Raw genomic sequence first — 21710 nt, 5'->3', positions numbered from 1 at the left:
ACACCCACGCGGATACTCTCACAATCCAATAGATAGCATTGCCATAAAAGCACTCGATAAAATGTACGTGTATGACGGTTGCAGTGCAGCAAACGCGTTCCATGGCCTTAAGGTCGAATTGTGTGACCTGGTGGAGCGGTGGCGCATTTGTAAGCATGTTGCACTATGCACCCAGTGACCTGAGTTGGTTTCCATTCACAGCTAACATCAGTGGTGAGCAATATGTTAACCCATTTTGAGTCTCTCCTTCTCAATCCACACTGACCAGCTTGATGAAGTATGGCCAAACAACCTTTATGACCAACACAACATGGGGTGGATTTCATTCAGCGGTAGATTGGCAAAGTGCTATTATAATTATTGTGACTATTAGTTTGAATGGTGTGTCTCAATAGCAGCCCAAGGTACAACCAGGCCTCGCTCAATACAAATGAACCCACGGCAACACTCGCGCTGAACGTGCTGGCACTTGCAAAATAACAAATTCCTACATGTATGCACACGACAGCAAACACATTTTATTGCTAAGTGGTGGTGATATTACCATCGCACTTGCGCCAGGCTACGTGGCCATGTAGAGGGTGAAAGAGCCACATGAGCAGGTCAGGGGAATAATAAAACACATTCCTGCGGAGGGAGCTGGTAGGAACGTTGGCTTGCTCGGTCAATGGCCAGGGTCAACGGCGGCGTGGTGTATTCCGCAAATATGCCCGACTGTGAGGGCGGGCACAAGCCGGCGTGAGTAGGTTAAACGTTGAGTTTTATAAGGGCACCACGGGGTGACCAGCCCCTCCCCACCCAGCCCCACCCCTCCTAGCCCCACCCCTCCCACCCCCCCACCCAGCCCCACCCAGCCCCTCCCCACTCAGCCCCACCCTCCCCACCCTCCCCTCCCCACACAGCCCCTCCCTCCCCACCCAGCCCCTCCCTGCACGACGGACACAATAATCTCCTGTGGGCTGGTGTAACCAGGAGGTTCCTACCAGTAAAACTGGTGTCTGTACACCCAAATCATCTTCTCACCAAACTGAACTAAATATACTCCTTATCCACTTCCAACGTGAACGATTGCAATCCGAGGTAAATGCATTACAATTTGGATTTAAAGAGCCTCCATATGCCACTGCATCTCAAGACACATAGGGGGATCGGTATCTCCGGGAATGGAGGATTATTTGGGCATAGCGGAAGAGGTGGGTCTTGAGCCTGGACTCGAACAGGGGCAGGGAGATGGCAGTTCAGGTGGCTGGAGTAAGCGGTTCTCGACTGTGGACACAGCAGAGGAGAGGGAGCGATTTCCCACGGCGTGCAGTTTGGCTCGGGGCTTTGGCAGGAAAGCATTGGCTGCTGGAATGGAGAGCACACATGGGGGAGAGGTGTGATAAGAATTTTACCCTCTCCATGACTTGTCCAGGAAAGGGAGGTTTCAGATGAGATTGGGCATTTGTTGCGTACAGTACAGTAGTTTAAACGTCCAATGTTGTTTTTTTTCCCCCAGGTTCTTCCCGTTCCCACTGTTGTGGGTCTGTGCGTGTGGATCGCGTACAACGAGGTCAGGATGTGCGTGCCTGAATCTTGAATGATTTTTAACAGAGCGTAATAGCAAGTATCTTCCAGTACGTCCGGCCAACGTGGTTCGAGTAGACAAAATACCATGTAGAGCTCGCGCTGGGGGAGGCCCTTCTGCTGGCAGTGGTGTGAGAAGCAATTGCAAGGCCGCACCTTCACCTTTCATTAGCGGCAACTCGTATTCAAGTGTTCTGCAGATGCAAGTAGCGCGTTCCATGTCTGCGCAGGTACCACCCACTGCTATCAGTTTTCCCGCGTTGGAAGTGTTGCAGAGCAGTCTCTTAACAGAATTCGACCGAAACACGCTTTCATTAACGCTTAAGGATGGAAGCTGTTGGAGTCATTAAATGAAAAGCAACGGATGTTGGAATAGTTAAAAGTTTGAAACTGAAAATGCTGCGATTGATGCCGGTTGAAGGCTGGAGAGCGCCGTGGCTGCTGTGCACGCGGCGCAACCACGGAAGAGGCTGCAAAGCTTGCAATGCCGGGGGGCCCGGGGATGACTTGGCCGCCGTTAGTCGTCTCCCTCGAAGACACCCGTCGTGTGATTCATAAACCCGTCGTCCGGCGGAGAGTGACGGCTTAGTCACTCGCAACCCAAAAAGGAGCATTTAAACGGGGAGCAGAACAGGGTGGTTAGGTCGGCTCTAGCTTTGCTCGTTCTCTTGCAGTACCGTGTGGTGGACTGTCATTCTCTCTAAAAGTATATTAAATATTCGTGTCACATACTATGGATTGCATTTTGAACTCAGCAAATTGGGCTTCAGAATCAACAGCGGCACTCTTATTGATATGACCAGTGTAATACATTTCATTTTAGTGCCTTAGATATTTAACGCAAGGAGGAGGCTGCTTTTCATTGACCAGTGTTTGATAAAAATCATCTATGACCTGTGCAGTCTCTTCTGTTTGTTTTTAAGCCTCTGGACTCGACAAGCAAAGCTGTTACTTGTGTTTGTAGATTACCGGGCAAATTGAAGTCAACTCGCCATGGCATGCTCTTGATAGTTCGCAGCCCAGCTTTGGACCGAGGACCCCTTCGCAGCCATTCGTAAACGCCGTCACCTTCAGCAGTGCGGTGTAGCAGGGGGTGAAGGCACAGCTGGTGCAGTAGCTTGCTCTTGCCTCTGCTGGTGGAAGGGGCCTCCGGTCGAGGGAGCTCAAGATGAACCCCTCCAGAGAGCGCCTGGCTTGCTCTTGCACGCTGACCAGACATCTCTGTCGAGGTGGGGGTGGCCCACACTTTACCCAATCGCACGTGACCCGCCGATGGACACACTCTGGTGAATACATTTACACCACTGGGTGGACAGAGACGGTGTGGGGGGCGGGGGGTTTAAGAAACGTGCCCCCATTGTTTTCAACTTCTGCTGCTGCTGTTGCTGTCACGGGAGATTGAACCGGCGACCTCTGCATCGCAAGTCCGGTAGTGAACAGTGTGTTGGTGTTGCTTCTGAGGCAGTGCTGCTGATGAATGCGTTGAATTTCTTTGTTATTTGTGCAGCGGTGCTCACCATTACAACGCGACAGCATCCCCGCGTGATGCAGCGACATGGAATGTAATCGCGTGGCTACGGCAGCGCACCATTGGTCAGGCTGAAACGCGGCCAGTGGAGAGGTAGAATGCAGCGCAAGACCCAGACACTCTGCGGGACCCCCTGCGGGGACCCCCTTCGCCTGTCACGGACCCCATAATGATACCTGCAGCTCCCCGGGGGTCTGAGGACACCCATTAGAGAGCCCTTGAACGATGACCTTAGATCCTACTCTTCTTATTTCGGTCCTTCCCTCTTACATCTGGGTATGAAGTCGGGTTAAATGTCATTTAGTCTAACCTGCGTATGTTCACAGATAGCTTTGCTTCAAAATATATATGATTAATTATTAAATATATTATTTGCTGCGATCACTTGGCAAGTGAGCGCAACTAGTGATGTGTCTCAGATTCGTCAAAGGGAATCGAGTTACCACAGTTACAGCCCCCTGCCGCTCCACTGCTGAATGAAGGCGTCCGCACACCCTGGCGATCGCGGAGGTTGTTTTGACCATACTTCACCACTCTGGCCAGTGCGAGTTGGTGAAGTGGCGTTACTTACCCAGGACTCGTGCAAATATTGCTCGCTGGTGACGCTAGCTGCGGCTGGGATTCGCACTCGGGTTGTCGGGTCCATAGTGCACTGCGTTAACATCACCACCTTCTAATTCCGCTCTCCTATACTGTGAGCACAAAACGTTTCCCTTTGACGAATCTGAGACATTTGGCCAGGGGAAAAACCGTGCAAATTAGAAATCCCGACTCGCCTAAAAGTGATGTTTTTGACCACATTTCCTATTGGTCGTAGTTAATCGGGAAATATAACGTACGAGTAGTCGCCTAAGATATAAAACAAATTTTGAGTAACGGGCAGACACCTGTCAGTTTTGACATAATTATAAATGTGATTGGCTGTGACACGGATCGTATTTAAACACACAGTGCTTAGCCAGTGCATGAGTTGTGGTGAGAGCAACGCTCAGTAGCCTGGCGGCTTTCTGTCCTCGCAACCTCTCTTGGAAACATGGCTCTCCGTCGCTGTCTGCCGTGCCGACAAACAACTCGTGCACAGAAGGGAGTAATAATTCGAAATGCATCTCTACTGCTGGCTGCACTGCACCTGTGTAAAGTATGGACAAAAATGTAAAACGCTCAGAATCAACTAATCAATTTGACATTACAATAGGTTTATCTTAATTCACAATGTATATTGTAACATGCATTTCGCTTCCACAGAGCTCGTTCACCTTCAGGTAGCCTCTCTTACGCTGTTCTATTTTCGTAATCTAGGCTGGCCTTAAGTGTTTTTTTTTCATTTCGGCGCTGAGGTTGGGCGGTTCCACCACTGGCGGTTGGTCTGTGAGCCCAGAACAGATTACTCACTCGTCGGTGCCACCTGGGGTGGCATAATAACTTCAGTGGTTCCAATTTCTTTACGTGGCCAATAACAGTGAATTGTGCGAGAGGTATTTCAAATGAGTGCGGTTATCAAATAATTCACTCTTATTCGCCATATAAATAAATTGGCACTCCCAAAGTTTTTGGCTCAAGGAGTGTATTATTATGGGCGATTGCCGCGTTAAAATGCCCATTCGCTTGAGTGTAATCTCAACAGGATGACTTTGCCACCTAGCGGTGATCATTGGAATCACCATTTGGATGTCATTTTGAATGGGGGATTTCAGGAATCGGCATTGAAATGGAAATTCCGTGGATGTCAAATAATACCCACTACTTTCAATGGTAATTCCTGGATTGAATTCAAATGAGTAGAATTATATGATAGACAAACGTTTATCCAGCAGAATCCCGTTCATTGGAATGTTGACACAATGAATTAAGGATTAAATAGACATTTCCTAGGCAAAAATAAATAAAAAAAACTGCGACATTTCAATCGCAACACAAGCGATGACAATCATATCTACGTAACTTCACCGAAAAAACTAAGATAATGAATTCCTGCAGTAAGGAAAGCTTTAAGTCAAGATTTAAGTCGAGATTTCCTAGGCTGCAAAAATGTCTTCCATTCAATTAAATGGCAATGCATGCATCTTATTTCCATTCAGTGGGCTTTTATAATGCAGGTATTGGCAACAGGTAAGTGATGATGAATTGATGTGATAAAAAAACGATTCTCACAATCAAAAATGAAATGAGAGGTAAAGAAAGAAACAATACAAATGAAACAGTGAATAGGGGGGACAATAAAATCGAATGTTGAACTAAATTGCAGCCCTGAATGTTGAACATTAATTGAGTCGCAAAAAAGAACTGAGATACGAACGATACCACAGAATGCAAGATTTAAAATAATTGATTCTTGCATTTAATTGTTATCCTGTATCTGGGGAGGGGGGGTTACTTGCCTTTATACACACATGTACACAATGACGTAGTGTACACAATCTACATGGTCATGTGAGCCGTTTAATGTTGGATTGTGGGATTGAAAAAAATATAGAACTCGAATCGGTTGGGTGCAACAGAGTATGGCCACGTTTGTGCCCAATTGCATGGTGGGTATCCCGTGTTCTAGTCTATTTCAATCCTGTCCCATTAACTGACAAGATGATGAAATCTGGGCTCTGCTTGGAGTGGAGCATTTCGGGTGGTTAATAAACAACGTTAAGGGTGTTTCTGCCACTTGTTTACTCTGTACATTTTGAGGTGAGATCTATTCTCTATGACAATTGCTTTGGCGCACTGCTAACTGAACTGATTTCAATTCATCAGCCTTCCCCAGGTTTGTGGTCACCAAATCGATTTTTGCTTTCAGCACACTGTGTGAACAAATGTGGGGAAATGTTGCTTTGTTTATGCCACCACAGTATGTATTTTTTTTAAACTACAGGCTGGTGAACGTTTATGAAAATTGATATAATATGTTGGAATGAATGCAGGACTGTCAGCAAGTCTTGATGTGAAGACAAGGCGCCAGCAAGTCTGGAGGTCCTTGGTTGGGAAATTCCCCAGAGGTCCTTGGTTGGGAAATTCCCCAGTGTCCAAAAGAGACAGCTGGAGAAATTCCCCCGAAAATCCATGAGCAAAAAAGCTGGGCAAGAAGGCATGTTCGGGGCTGTTGAGAGGGACTCGGGCCGTCGTCGCTGTCTTCACGTCATCACTGTCTTCAAGTCATCGCGGTCTGCTTGGTTATACGACCTCCACGTCGGCATTATTTCATGACGGCGTTGTCCTAAGCTACATTACATGCAATAAAATAAACCTCTAAAGCTCGAGTCCGTAGTCGTTTTACTTATATGAAGTTGGTCTACTTCAAGGAGATGCATTAAGCTCTAGTACATTTTCATAAAGTGGCATCGTAAAACTTTCTCATGTTATAGTAATTTTTATCAGCCACTGCTGGATGAAGGCTTCCTCAATTTGTCACAAATCCCTCAGTGCTGTGAAGCAACAATCCATCTCACTCGTGCACATGAGCTGATCTCATTGTTCCATCTCCACAGCGGTTGTTATAATTACGATGTCATACACACATCTGAGATGTTTTTAATCATCCCCCTATGTTTACGCCTTCATTCCCGAATCCAATTTTCATAAATCGTCTTCCAAATGTGACGCTGAATAACTTTAGTGACGGTATATATCCTTGCCTGACTCCCCTTTCTGTGTTGTCACGCATTTTGTTCATGCAATATCAGAATAGGTGTCTCATCATTATAAATGTTTTTTATAATTTATAAAACCCCAAAAATAAAGCCTTCGTTTACGGCAGCTTGGATGAATGCATTTACTTTCACTGAATCAAATGATTTTCGTCGTCTGGAAAGGCTTCATGATATTTTATATTCATTCGTCTTTGCTATAGTAGTCTGATGTATTATACTATGTGGTTGATGGTTGAAAAACCTTTCTTTTTCACGTTTCATTTTGTTAGGTTTTCCCCTTTTTTCTGGTAACAAACAGATGTTATGGTGTTACAACACCAAACTGAAACCTTTCACAAGGAATCATGTCTGCAATAGCCACAATACTTGTGGTGAGAATGCAAAAAAAAATACTCTGATAATATATGCATTGTCTTTGAAACTGATTGGTCCACACCAGAGACAGCTTTCTTTTGAGTCTCGTCTCAAAACGGTGTTAGACCAGAGGACGCCAAAATGCGTACAGCCCAAAGACTAGGCTCAAAAGAAAGCTGTCTCTGGTGTGGACCAATCAGTTTCAAAGACAAAGCATATATTATCGGAGTGTTTTTTTGTTTGCATTCTGACCACAAGTATTGTGGTTAATGCTGACATGATTCCTTGTAAAAGGTTTCAGTTTGGTGTTGTAACATCTTAACACCTGTTTGTTGCCAGATAGAAGGGGAAAACCTATTCTCATATTTTGGTACTGGAAAAGGAGGTCCCATGATGTTCAATTTTGTTGTTCCCAATAATTTTTGTGAACCAACTCCTATATATGCGATGAGAGGTTCATTATCCTTTGTGATTATAAACATGATAGAAACATCTTTCTGTGATTGAGGTACAATTTTAGTGAATAGGTCAGATACATTTATTACAATAATTGTCCCATTTCTTTGTGGATGTTTAGTAATACCATCTGGTCCATTAGCTTTCCCTTCATTCATAATGTGAAGGGCAGCGTTTATTTAAGAGTCTGATTGATATTTTTTTAATTAAAATTGTAAAATTGTATCTCGTATGAATTAATTACCTAAACCACAAAAGACATGTTGACGAAGAGGAGCAAAATGAAGAGAGATGGAAATGCCAGCAAAGAGATTGGAAATACATAACTAAAAAATAATTAAATGCATTATTGAGCTTGCTTACCCAGGAAAATATTGGGATGTTTGGCCAATACCAGAAACATTGTACGTGTTCTTTATACTACTCGAGGAAACTGGAGAACGTGGAGAAAACCCCATACTCAAAAAATGGAGAACATACAGTAAGGGAAAAAAGTATTTGATTACCTGCTGATTGTGTACGTTTACCCACTGACAAATAAATGATCAGTCTATAATTTTAATGTTAGGTGTATTTGAACAGTGAGAGACAGAATAACAACAAAACAATCCAGAAAAACGCATGTCAAAAATGTTATACATTGATTGGCATTTTAATGAGGGAAATAAGTATTTGACCCCTCTGCAAAACATGACTTAGTACGTGGTGGCAAAACCCTTGTTGGCAATCACAGAGGTCAGACGTTTCTTGTAGTTGGCCACCAGGTTTGCACACATCTCAGGAGGGATTTTGTCCCACTTCTCTTTGCAGATCTTATCCAAGTCATTAAGGTTTCGAGGCTGACGTTTGGCAACTCGAACCTTCAGCTCCCTCCACAGATTTTCTATGGGATTAAGGTCTGGGGACTGGCTAGGCCACTCCAGGACCTTAATGTGCTTCTTCTTGAGCCACTCCTTTGTTGCCTTGGCCGTGTGTTTTGGGTCATTGTCATGCTGGAATACCCATACACGACCCATTTTCAATGCCCTGGCTGAGGGGAAGGAGGTTCTCACCAAAGATTTGACGGTACATGGTCCCGTCCATCGTCCCTTTGATGCGGATGCCGTGTCATGTTGTCCCTGTGTTCGGCCCAGCGTTTATGCATTACATATGTAAATCCTGTACAAATGTATATAATACATTCCTCCTATGATGATTGTTGTTTCATTAATCAGTTTTTTTATGTAAACGGTATCGCCTGTTTTTCTCATGTGATGTGCCATACGGGTATCATATTTTGATGGCTATAATGAGAGGTTGTATTTTGTGGCTTTAAACTTGTCATGATGTTGCAAACGGATACTGCTGCTGTGATTTAACGATAACCAGAGGTCGCCGGTTACATCTGAGCTCCTGGCTCAGAAGTTGAAAGAATGAAGCAGGTTTCTTAACGCCCCGCCCATCTGTCCATCCAGCGGCATAGTTGGATGCACCAGTCAGTTCGTCAGCCGGTCGCGTGTGGTGGGATACATTTTCAGCAGAGTGCCACCTCTACAAAGAAGGCTGACGAGCGTGGAAGAGTAGGCCACATTCCCCGTGGAGGGGCTATCTGGTAGTGGGGTGAGCACCTTTTATTATTGCAAAACGTCATGCATGAAATTGCAGTTGTTTGCATTTGTGATGCAGCGAAGGTTGCCAGCAAGTAGCGTACACAGTTGGTGCTAAAGCCGGATAAATATAGGCACTTTGTGGTATTGCAATTGGTGTGCTTAGTTTGTGTTTTTATTGCTTCATTCTTATTTATTCCAGCTCATGAGTAGATTTGCATTGACCTTTGTAAGGAAAATGGTGGAGTTGAAATGAGATTCCACTTTTTTGTGGGGGTGTGTAATGTACACAACACAGATTCCCAAACGCTTATAAACAGCGCGTAATCGAAATATGATTGCTGTACCGACGAACATATCGCTCATAATACGGCACTACCACTGCTGGCACGGTGACTCAGCCGGAGGAACGCTTGACTCACGGTCTAAAAAGTTGAGTGTTCAAATCCCAGCCAGAAATTTACTCGGGCCGTCATCTTTATGGGGCCAATAAAATAACCGATCACTTTGTTGGCTGGAGATCAGCAATCATTCTCCTGTGGATAAACTGCCCTCAGCCCTAAGAATGTGGACATTCCACTCCATGCATGAATGGAGATTATCATCCCTCCAATGACGTGACATTCAGTGGTATGGAAAGATATAATATATTTATATTATATTTTAGTCTGATCTTAGATTTTATTTTGTAGTTTGTAATTATAAAAATGAGACTGGCTTCCTCTATGCAATCATTTTTTGCAGAAAATAAAGTTTTATTACGATTTTTTAAATTATTATTTCTGGTTAAAAATATCATCCACGCCGAAGACTATCCCATATAATTTAAGTCCTGGCTACTGATCTATAGCTTATCCATCGCAACATGAACGTGTGTGAAATCATGATTAACGAAGGGGGAAGTCATCTAAAGGCACAGGTGCAGTGGCACGGGCACCCCATGGTGCTGCGGAAAGGTGACGTGTCAGTTGATCCAACGCGCAAACGCCCTGAACAGACGCGCGGCTGCTCCACAGCCGATCGCCGTTTAATTTCTACGGCAATTATTTCATCAGCGTCGGTAAAATGTTAAGCGTTAATCATTACATGTGCGCAGAGAAGGCAACGTTGTTATAGATTTACCAATATGAAACACAGTGGGTCAAAGATAACATATGGCATACATATAATACATAATTATATATACCTGCAAAAAACTTAATTTGCACATTTAGATGCTGTATTTAAATATATATTTCACCCTTTTGATGTTCACACGAAGAAAGGATTAATTTGTTTTTTTCTGCCTTGTCCACTGACTTTCCACTATCACATAACTGGCAGATCAACTTCGACATTTTATAATTTGAATTCTACTGCAATATCTCGTGTTCACACGAGGAAAGGGGAATTCAAATCGGTCTGTGAGATTGATTTGCCCATTTAAAACCCTTTTTTTCCCCCTTTCAACATACCCACGTTTTAAATCGCATGACCAAGGTTATGTAGGGGTCATGTCCACTCATGCAGACCTGACTTCCCTTTAAAAGTCAACCACCACATCTATTTGTATTTATCGGAATTTTTGTTGTATTCGATGCCCTTAAATCATCCAGGTGATGATTACATACGATTAGTTGCATGTAATATTGCAAGGGAGACAAATGTTAACGACTGTATTACATAACATTTTTTGCAAGGTATATTTGAGACATTTAAAAAGGGGGGGGGGAGGATCGTAGGATTATGGATATGAGCCTGGGACGCAGTGGCCTATGCATGGATCTTCTAATGCCCTTTTTACAGAACATGACATTGAGTAATTCACTGAAGGAATGACCGTGCATTGATCAGCCCAGCCGCTCCTTGTGCATCGTACACGTACGGAACCGTCTACTCGGTCCAGTCATCCGAGGAGCAATGCAGTCGCTACAAAAATGTAAAGGGATAACTACATTTTTTAAGATAATGAAATTAGTTAACTGTCATCCCGGTAGCCGCTTAACGTCACATAAAACGTTAGAGACTGGCATTAGCAGTGGTGCACAAGCACGGCCCAATAACACCTCGCCCACTGTGCTTATTAACGCCGCCTTCCAACGGAAAACGATATATAACAGTCGTCTGATGTGTCAGGCGTTGGACCCTTCAGGGCGTATGGCGAGGGTGGCTAAAAGGTTTTGACCGAGACGGCGCAGGATGGTAGCAGCTGCGTCTTACAGTGGAGTTGCCTGAAAAACACCGGAACGTTTTCACACAGTCGTCGTGTGAACATGTTTGGGTCCCAAACAATAACGCAAATTTACACATTGACAAATGCAGTGATTATATACATTCACCAAGTAATTAAGCATTATTATATTGCAGTCCAAATTTTCTATCCACCATGAATGTCTGCTCTGAAGCAGGGCCATTGCCTGAAATGTGGAGCGGTGGTGCTGTGATGAGTGTGCACCACACAATTGATGCAGTGACATCTGCGATGAAAGATATTGGAACCGGTCCTGGGTCCAGCCCTTTCACCATCTCTCAACTGACCAGCGTGGTGAAATATGGTCAAATATCCTTAATGACGGACATGGCTTTGGGGAGGCCTTCATCCAGCAGTTTATTGACGATGTGCGTAAAATGACGATAAAACAGTGATTATTTGTACTGCATAATGCAAAACGTCAACTTGCTATGAGATAATATTCTCAGCTGCCTTGCAATTCCAATGCTGCGGTGTCCTGTGTCGATCGGGAACTAGTCTACCAGTATTGCACTGCAATGATTTGCGCCAGGCGGGCAGTTCAGCTGACAGGATGGGGATGAAAACATGTCGATATTGCACAAATGTCGACACGGGGCGTTAGAAACCTCCGCTGATCGAACTTTCCCGTCACGTGAGCGTCAATAGCCAATGAGAGGAGTTGACTGTTGTGAGTCACACGGCAACTCACAGTCCTACGTCTGCTGTCCAGCACCAGACTCCCACGGCCACGCGCACCCCACCACGTTCGTAGCCATTCACAGCCGTCTATGGTAAATTCAATCAATAACCACGATGTCTATATGGTTTTCCAATCATGATACAATCGTATGAGGGACAACTATATTACAGTACATTGATTTATATCACACGGTATATTTCTTTTGAAAACCTTCATGATGTTTACGTCAAAGATATACATATAATTTTTTAATGAGCACGAAAGCAGTTGTAATTGCAGCGTATGACTGGTTATTTTAACGTAAAAAAGAACACAAATATGTGAGCACTTAAAGCCTTTATAAAAATGTCATCATGTATGTGTGTATGTTATACTCATTTCACACTGTACATAGCCAACCGTGCTAATCGGAGGTGGGGGGGATGGACAACAAATTTAACACAAAAAGTATTTCTAAATAAATGAGTTTCAATCTAGATTTAAAAGTGCATAGCTCCAGTGACTTCCTAATATCCGAAGAAAGATCGTTCCAGACGGCCGCAGAAGCCAATCTAAAAGCGTGCGATGCAGTGACCATATTTGTTTGATGGCTAGTAGCCAGAAGCTGCTGCGAGGATGACCGGAGTTTGCATGATGGTTTATGCTCCTTGACGAGATCAGCAAGGTTGTGCGGTTCATTTGTGGCAAGCACTTTGTGTGTAATGAGTGCGACCTTACAATGTATTCGTTCAGCAACCGGAAGCCAATGCAGCTTGGCGACCACTGGACGGACATGGTCGGATCTTGCAGTACCCATCACGACACGTGCCAAGACATGTCGTACAATATTTTTGCCAGAAATCCCATAATGAGTTGCAATCATTGAGCCTTGTCGATACTATGCTACACGCCATTGCTTTGGCTACGTCACGACTCAATAGTAGTCAAATGTGTCGTATAGCCCTGATATGAAAATTGCAGGACTTGACTATATTTTGCATGTGGTGATCAAACGACTTCATCTGGTCGAGTAGGGAGCTCAGGCTCTTTAGATGAGTAGAAAACTGAATCCTGTGGTCCGTGACCGCCACACCTGATCCTCCCACAAATGTTTTCGCCTGAGCCTGAGTGCCAACCAGCAGAACCTCTGATTTTTTACCTCTGGTATGCCAAATAGGCACTGCATAATCGATGACTGTCACCTAGCTTTACGAATTGTGATCGACCATGTAGGTATGACTCAATCCACCCCATTGCCGTACCCGATACTCCAAACCTTGACCTTAGTCGCCCATTGAGTATCTCATGGTCGATGATGTCAAAGGTCGCTGAAATAACTAGACCAACAAACATTGCGGCACACCGGTCATCCATGATCCTTATTAGAACCATCTCAATGCTGTGGAACTTCCAGTACGCCGACTACAATGGCTTGACTATTTCCGTCGCAGGGACGTGGGGAAGGAAGCGCTTCAGACAAAAGTGCTCTATGACCTTTGAAATGCCAATATGAAGTAACCTTCATATTGACATGTTCATTGAATCATCACTTGACCTGGCCATGTCAGGATGTAGATTTGAGCTTAGCTGTTGTGTTGGATCACTTTAACACTGTAATATAAATCATATTAGAATCCCAGCTATAGGACATGATGCTGATGCTACAGTATTGTTTCTGGCGGGGTGGCAGAATTATCAATCCGCAACCAAAAGGAACCAAGTTCAAATCCTGGTTGCGGATTGACTTAGCCCAGGGGTTGGCAACAAAAATTAATAGATGAGCCATTTTTTTCTAATTCGTTAAAAAAAACTCTATTTCAAGAGCTGCAATGGACTCCAATCATGGTTTTGTATTGTTTCTTTTTGTAACGGTCTTACCCACCCCGACTGGACATCTGTCAAACAGATCTTTATAGCTCATCGGATTCCTCCAGTATAAATAAATATTCCGATTCTGATATGAATAACGTCACGAAGCAGTCCTTAAAGAACTGCATGCGGCTCCAGAGCTGCAGGTTGCCAACCCCCGACTTAGCCCATAATCTCTTTCGTGATAAATATCACTTTGTGTGACATCAACAGTGGCTATCCTATGGAGAGAAGGATCTTTGGCATAGGAATGTGAAATTTACACCACTTGCTTAGGCCTTCCCACAAGAATGACCACTGACCAGTGAATGAGCCTGTTGATATTTTGACTTGATATTTATATGCAGTTAATACTTGCATAATAATTTATTCTGATGAGATATGCACATCAAATAAAATATACGTGTTGATTATTAAATTTTAATATTCAGTGATAATTATTATGAATAATAAAGTTACAGGCCTCTGTCAATCGACTGTTGGATGACGTTATCCTATGCCACGTCAATCATGGGGGTTAATGGCCATGCTTAACCTAGCTGGCATGAGTCGGTTAAGGAAGGGTTATCACCAGGTCATATATTACTTGACCACTGATGTTAGCAGTGGCCAGGAATCAAACTCAGGCCGCCAGACTCTTCACGGTGCGCGCTAACCACTGTGCCACTGCCCCCCCCCTCACCATTCACTGATAAGCATTGCACAATATTGATTACTCTTTAGTTCAATATATTACATTCTTCAGATGGCGATTCTTGTTCACTTGAAAGTCCAAAGCGTGTCTGTTACAATGTTTCAAAATGTGTGTGTTTCGTATCCTTCTTGATAGTGACCGAGTGTTTCAGCTGCAAACAAATCGAGTCTCGGTATATCCTCGTGCAGTGGATCATTGGTTGATGGTCATCTCTATTGGCAGCCCCGAGGCAGTGGTGGAAATTCCATATTCCTACAGTTGGGGCAATTGTTTCCATGAGGTAACAACCACTGCTGACTTAGCATAGATAATGAGCTGAATAGGACATCGACCAGAATCTGAACACGACCCCATGACCTCCCTTGTGTGATGGAATCTTGTGATGCTGTTGCTGGACAGGCACTTTGATGTTGTTTAATCTTGAATATTGCAGCACTTGCTTCATGTGGCCTACTAATGGTAATATACCAATCAACTGAATACTATCGTCTCTGTGCAGCCTTGTCTAAAAAGGGTAATGGGAATATTCACATTAAGCTACCTTTTGAAGTACATAAGCTATTTTCTATAATATTAGCTATCCAAGTATATGTCGCACGATATTTAAAAACAGTTATAGTATTAGTGGTGTTTTTGATTAATGCATTTGAAGTGTGTGTTTAATATCCAGGTGTTTGAATACAAAGTAGTTTGGCAATGCTCAATTCAGGCATTCGTTAGCAAAGTGCGATAATCAAAGTGTTCACCACTAATGAGCATGGGGCAGTGCTCATCTCCTCTCTCGGCTCTGAGCCAGTGATTAAAATAAAAAAATTCATATCGCAGGGGCCCTACACACCATGCGGCAACTACGACTAACTTCATATGCAGTTGTACTCGTCGTATTCATCCTAGAGAGGTGAAACGCGGAGTTGAACTGCTATCCCACTCCAACTAGGATTTTGGCTCAAAGGTACCCGACTGGTTAAAATGTATCAAACATAGATCAAGGTAAACAGTTATAATGGGCGGAGAGTGGTGGTGCAGTGGTTGGCGCACTCAACTATGTGAACCCAGCTATCTGAGTTCAATTCTCAGCCACGGCTGACATCAGTGATTAGTGATATCTGAGCCGGTGCTGGCTCCACCCGATCGCTGACGCAGGAGGAGGAGTAGGGGATGTTCATCTGTCAATGGCTTGACGATCTCCTAAATTTGTATTACTGTTCAACAATAAACATGCACACATCGTACAGTGAATTGCAGAGGTGGGACAAAGTCATTGTTATGCAAGTCCAAGTCGAGTCGCAAGTCATCAAATTCATGACTCGAGTCTGACTCGAGTCCAAGTCACATGACTCGAGTCCACACCTCTGGTGAATTGTAATTACACGTGGAATACCATTTATTCAATCGGTGTTGGAATCCGCTCTTTTTAACTTGTCAGAGTAAATAAAATGTTTAGTTGCCAATTTTTTTTAAGTAAGCGTTATTGATAACAATAATAATGAACAAATTATTGCAGCAATTGGGTGTTTGAGCGTTGTGAGTGTCCGCTCGCAGGTGGACGGTAGCGGCCCCCGGCGGAAGGGGTTGGGGGGGTGCGAGGCACGCGGCTCCACCCGCACTTCGCGGTGGAGCTAAAATCTGACGTCTCGAATCTGGCGTCACGGCTCTTTAACATCCCGCCCCTCCAAGGTGGATTTCGCACTAAGTCAAGTGAAATGTGCGTTCGCATGGGGAAAATATTGCGGCAAGTCGAGTGTGATGTGCTTAAATCGACTTATCATTACACCATGTGAAAACGTATATTGATTGTGGAGTGATGGGGGTGTACCGTCTTTCCTTGGGGTGGACACCTTCTTGGATCCGCCACTGATAAATGTTGTTGGTGTGAAGGGAATAAATAAGGTGACCTTGCCTGGTGAGTAGCACATGGTGATTTGGCTTACCAGCCTCTTATAAATCTCACACTTTAGTCTATTCCTTCCCACTTACCAGTGCACGCATTAATTAGATCATTTTTGCAGCTTTGGATTAACCTAGGAGGGTACTATCAACTCCTCAGTAGTAGATTTACATTAATTTAGAAGACAAACTCAGAATATATTCAACCACTGGATTATTAAAGCCTCAAACAGTGTGGTGGACTGGGGGGGAAATAAATGTTTTTCCAATGATGCAGTGCATAGCATTCGTAGGCTAATATTCCCTGTTCATGCCCTCAGATGTAGGTTTATTTAATTTAATAATAATGGTCTGCTGCACTCGGGTTATGAAATATAAATGTTTTAAAATACGAATGTTAACATTTGTGCACTTAAATACATGGCATAAAATATACGGTAAAACAACAAGGAGTGCGCATCCAGAGTATGTTGAATACAAAATGTGTGTACAAATGGTGCGGTGCCTGTTGCAGTCTGCTGCTTAGTGAGATAGGGTTGGGTTGTGTCTGCAATCCAAAGTCTTAAAAATATATTGACTCCAACACACACAAAAATACTGAATAAAAAAAAGTAAATGACTATATATGAAGGAGAATTGAAGTTCTGTAATGCATACTGGTTGAAGATCTTGATACGTTTGTGTTTAGATTTGCTGGAGTTAAGGTTGCCTGTCACCTTTGCTGTAAGACCCGTTTTTGGCAGACTTTGCTGATTAGTGAAGGAACACATTAAAAATTCAGCACGCACACCTGCTTATATCAGCAAGCATACCTGATTATATCCTCTTCTTCATTTAAGCTGTGCATAGGCACCAGACAGATGAAAACTCTAACATGTGGTTTATTGAATGGTTATCGATTCAGATAATAAATGTGATGACCTTTTAGAACTGGATATTTTGTGCAACTGGATATCTTCAGGGCCTGTGGTGGCACTTTTTTTTTAGATGAGCACTTTAGCCGTGGGGTTGGTGGATCACGCGGGTATCGTCGTGTACATCAGACCAGATGAGCCACGACGAGGCCAGTGGCAAGTGGATTTAGCTGTCTTGTGTGAACGTTTGAGTATTATCATCAATCAATAAATTTTTGTTTTACGTGCCGATATCTCCCTCAGTACAGGAGGCATCAGTGCGCATTACAGCAGAACTGGAACGGTACAGGGAGCACGGCGCAACAGGATTGAAAAAATATACCTGTCACGACCTCAGTGGCTAAAACCGACTGAGAAAAATAAAATGTAAGTTTATGATCTTGGCCAGGCATTCTAATATGGGATCATGCTGAAAAAACCTTCAGACCTGTTGATATCCTTTATTGATGTTTTTTTTAAATGAATATCTGCACTAATATTGCATTTGTCTGGTCTGGTTTGTGTCTGAATGGATAAAAGCAATTAAAAGGCACGTGTGCATGATCAACTACCTACAGCTCGCATATGATTATTTTAAAACAATAAATGAATAAAATGTATTGCTGCAAGCTCATAATAATAATGTGGAAATTAAAGGAGAGATGTGTGGGTGAATCATGTGCCATGAAACACATAAAATAAACAGTAATAAAGTAATGTTCCCTGTAATATTGGAGCACTGTGATAAAGTTTTGATATATTGTTTTAATTGATTCAGTATAATAGAGTTAGCTGTTATTACCAGGTGACTGGCTGGATACAACACACATTTTAAAGGGAGACTTGGTGGGGGGAATACGAAGTGTAAGGTTTAACAAATGATGCAATTCGCCAATACAAATGAGTTGCTTGAAAAAACATACTTTATGCAAATGAACAGCAGTAATTCAGTCTCAAAATTACAAAGCTAAATATCCAATACGTCGTTATGTTTATAACCAATGCACATTCAATAAATTATATTGGTCAGCAGAGGCATATGTGTGTCGGTTGTAATGCAATTTACAGTTTTAAACATGTAACATATGAAATAATAACAATAACATTACACATACACCACTGACGATTGAGCCACTGGATCATTGTATCTCAATCCCTTCATCGAGTGTCACCATCAGGATAATGACGAGAAAAACCAACGCTACAGATTGGCCTGGTGTAATGGCGTGAGAATCCATGAACAATGATGGTTGAATAACAGGGAGGAAGCGATTCGTAGCAAAAAGGAGTCTGTCTTGGTGACCCGTGGTGAATAACAGCGAGCAGCTGCACTGGCTTTCATATGATCCACACTTTGATTCGCAGGTGGCCATGAGGTGGGAGGCCTTGCTACACAGTAAGGCGGGGCCACGTTAGCTTCCCACTCGAAAGGGGACTCAGTCCACCGTCCCTCCACAGTCCGTGCACTGAGTTCTACTTCGTAGGAAGTCCTCAGTGGTCATCTTGCGACTAGACTGGGCACTGCAAGAGGAATGTGAAATCTACATCACCCGATCAGAGCCACCAAAGGAGATGGACACCACCAAACATAAATGTTTCAATGTTAGCTCAGATAATGCGTATCCCTGAGTTTAATGTAAGATTTGTGTAACAATCATCCACTAGATGGAGCTGTGATGTATCAGGTTATTAATGCAATGCACATAATAGCATTTCCCTTATGAATGCAGCGTGGTGGCGGACATGTTGAGTAGAAAGCTGTCCAGGTGTTCACAAATGTTTCAAGTACTTCAACTATTCTCATACTGATCGAGATTGTGAACGGCAACCCCGTTCGGGCCAGCTCTCAGCTTGCACAGAATGTGAAGGTCTGTTGAAAGTTGCTGATGGATGTGTTCCTAATGCACAAAATATAGTTCGCGTGTTGCGTTCGTCTTGTAGGATGTCTCTCTGAACGTATTGGGGTGTGGTGGGTGGAGACCGTTGCATTCACATTGGAGAAGTGTCCTGTGATGAGTGCAGTTCAGGAGTTTGGCATTTCCCTTGCGTTGTATCACTTAACATTTTCCCTGTTCGTGAATAGTACAAAAGTGTTACAATAAAGTTCAGGTGAATACAATATCTTTCTTCTTGTTTTCAAGTCCTTATGTTTATAGCACAACATGCGACTTAATGTCTGATTGAGCACCAAGGAATACATGCGGATTTTTCTTTGCGCTGTGCATTGACAATTGTAAAGTAAAGTTCTGGCGAAGCGTAGTATCCACCACCAGTTTACCCTTTCGGTTGTCGGTTGTGGGACATTATCTCACTCATAATGTCTGGTTTTGTCCATAAAAAGTACGTTTCTGCAATAAGTTCCAAAATATGTATTAAACGTGCCTAATACTTCAAATATATGTACAAGAAAGTCGCTTTTAGAAATGTAATGATTTCATCAATAAACCAAAATAAGTTCTGGGCGACCTTGGAATCATTACAAAGTGTCTGCCACGGGCTTCTCTTTCAGCAGCCACGATGTTATCTGAGGTTTGTGAGAAAAACACCCTCCATTTATTATAATGTCGGTTTGCACCGGTTGTACAATATCTTATACCACAAGCAATTTGGCTTTATTGCATCTCCTCTGTCACTGAATGAACACGTAGCAATCAGATTGTATTTATGTATTCTTATTGGACATTTTCTTTAGCATTAGCCGAGCAGGGGGAACCAACATCCAGACTGAAGATTAATTTTCCGCATACCTGCTGCGTTGCAACAAAACACGTAGCTAGAGCAAGGTGGAATAGTTGAATAGATGGAAGTTGGCTTGCGTTTGATCGATTCAGTGTTGTTTTTTTTACTTTTTGAGTTTCAATCTCTCTTTCCACCTCCAGCAAAACGACTCTACCTGGAATAAAGCCGAAGGTCAATCTGCACTGCTTATGTATTGCTCGGTACAAGTGGAGTTGTGAGCGTCAACTCTGTTTCACTTTGGCTCTAACCCAATCCAAATTTCCTGTCACTTTGCATAAATTACTGTCTGTATTCTGGGTGTTGTGTACAAAATGCATGCATGTTCACATCCTTGGCGCCCCTTCCCAATCCAGTCTCCACACTCAACTAAAGATATTGCATTTACTGGGCCCTAAAATGCCATGGCATCTCTAAGCCTGTCATCTAGTAGAGCATGATGTTTATAATCATTAGACACGTTTTATCCACTGGTTTATGAAAGCCTCCGCGATTCCTCGAGTCACGATGCCACAGCTCCGCCTTGCACCTGCGCCTGAGCTGATCTAATTGCCCCATCGTCAGAGTGCTCCTCTCAGGCATGTTCCCCTCCCTCATTTAACTGCCATTCCATTACTATCCTTGACTCTACGTCCCATCAGCCCTTAACAGTCAATATGATGCTTGTAATTTGTTCCCCGATCAATGTGTTCCTATTTCTACAATTTACAGGTTTAGTGTGGATCAAATAGTTCCTAAAAAAAATCAACCGGCACAACATCTGAAAATAATAATAATTTTACCTAACGTTTTTGTACTATATATAATAAAAACTAAATTCAAACCATGGTCCATGTTTCATCGGTAAAAACGAAACATCTTAGGTCGGTGGACCTTCCAGACAGATGTTTTTCAGCACCAGTTTTATTTCAGTCGCGGTTCGTCCAATAGGGGCGTTGGGGCGCCGCCTCACCAAGCAGCTGGAGATGAGAAAAACATTTTTCTAGCAATTATGTTTTGTTCAACATTTTTTAAAATGTAATGATTCTTTCAACGTGAATTGCCTAATGAAGGTAACAATTTAAGTTGTTGATATTAGAAACCTCTACAACACCACAGTCTGATTTGTGCCTCGGGGGGGTCTCGGGGCGGCTGTGAAGGCATCGTCCGAGTGAGAGATGTCCCTTCAGTCATTGCAATTCGCAGCTTCGCATGTTAGCCACGCCGTTTAAGACTCATTCGGGGCGGTGAAAAAGGCGCCCGTGGCTGTAATGAGAGACGATGTCACAACGCCAGGTTGCACTGTGCAAATATAGCAGCTCACTACTTTTGGCAGTGTCAAAAGGGTTGTGTAGTGTGGACTTGAAGGTCAGGGGGACATGATTTGAGTGCTTTGTTGTTTTATATTGTTTATAAATGCCTACCGTTGAGAGATAAGATAGTTATGTCACTTTCACGGGAAGGCCAATAACATGATGTGGTTATTCTTAATGGTAACACCATCTTTTCAGAGGCCACTCAGAACAGCCCCACCTATTGGAAATGTCACGAGCCGCCATTGTTGTCAGGAGTCTTCCCGGCAGGGCGTGCGGCCTGTTAAAGCGATCCTGCTGCCTCATTACAGGCACACGAA

At 43.3% G+C, this 21710-nt stretch overlaps 1 protein-coding gene across 5 annotated transcripts in view; it reads left to right on the top strand.

Annotated features, from left to right (window-relative positions):
- Positions 1-21710, top strand: part of CRTAC1 (cartilage acidic protein 1) — a 709809-nt gene that overhangs the window by 49645 nt on the left and 638454 nt on the right. The window contains exon 1 of one of the 5 annotated variants that reach the window (XM_078855611.1): positions 17672-17749. The exons of the other annotated variants lie outside the window; for them this stretch is intronic. The gene's annotated coding sequence lies outside the window, so the exon portion shown is untranslated. Of the gene's footprint in view, positions 1-17671; positions 17750-21710 lie in introns of those variants that run through there. 5 annotated transcript variants of the gene reach the window in all.

This window comes from Lampetra fluviatilis, chromosome 4 (assembly GCF_964198595.1).
Source record: "Lampetra fluviatilis chromosome 4, kcLamFluv1.1, whole genome shotgun sequence".
Classification (NCBI taxonomy): domain Eukaryota; kingdom Metazoa; phylum Chordata; class Hyperoartia; order Petromyzontiformes; family Petromyzontidae; genus Lampetra; species Lampetra fluviatilis.
The sequence above is the reverse complement of the archived record's forward strand: the minus strand, read 5'-3'. Positions and strand labels throughout refer to the sequence as shown.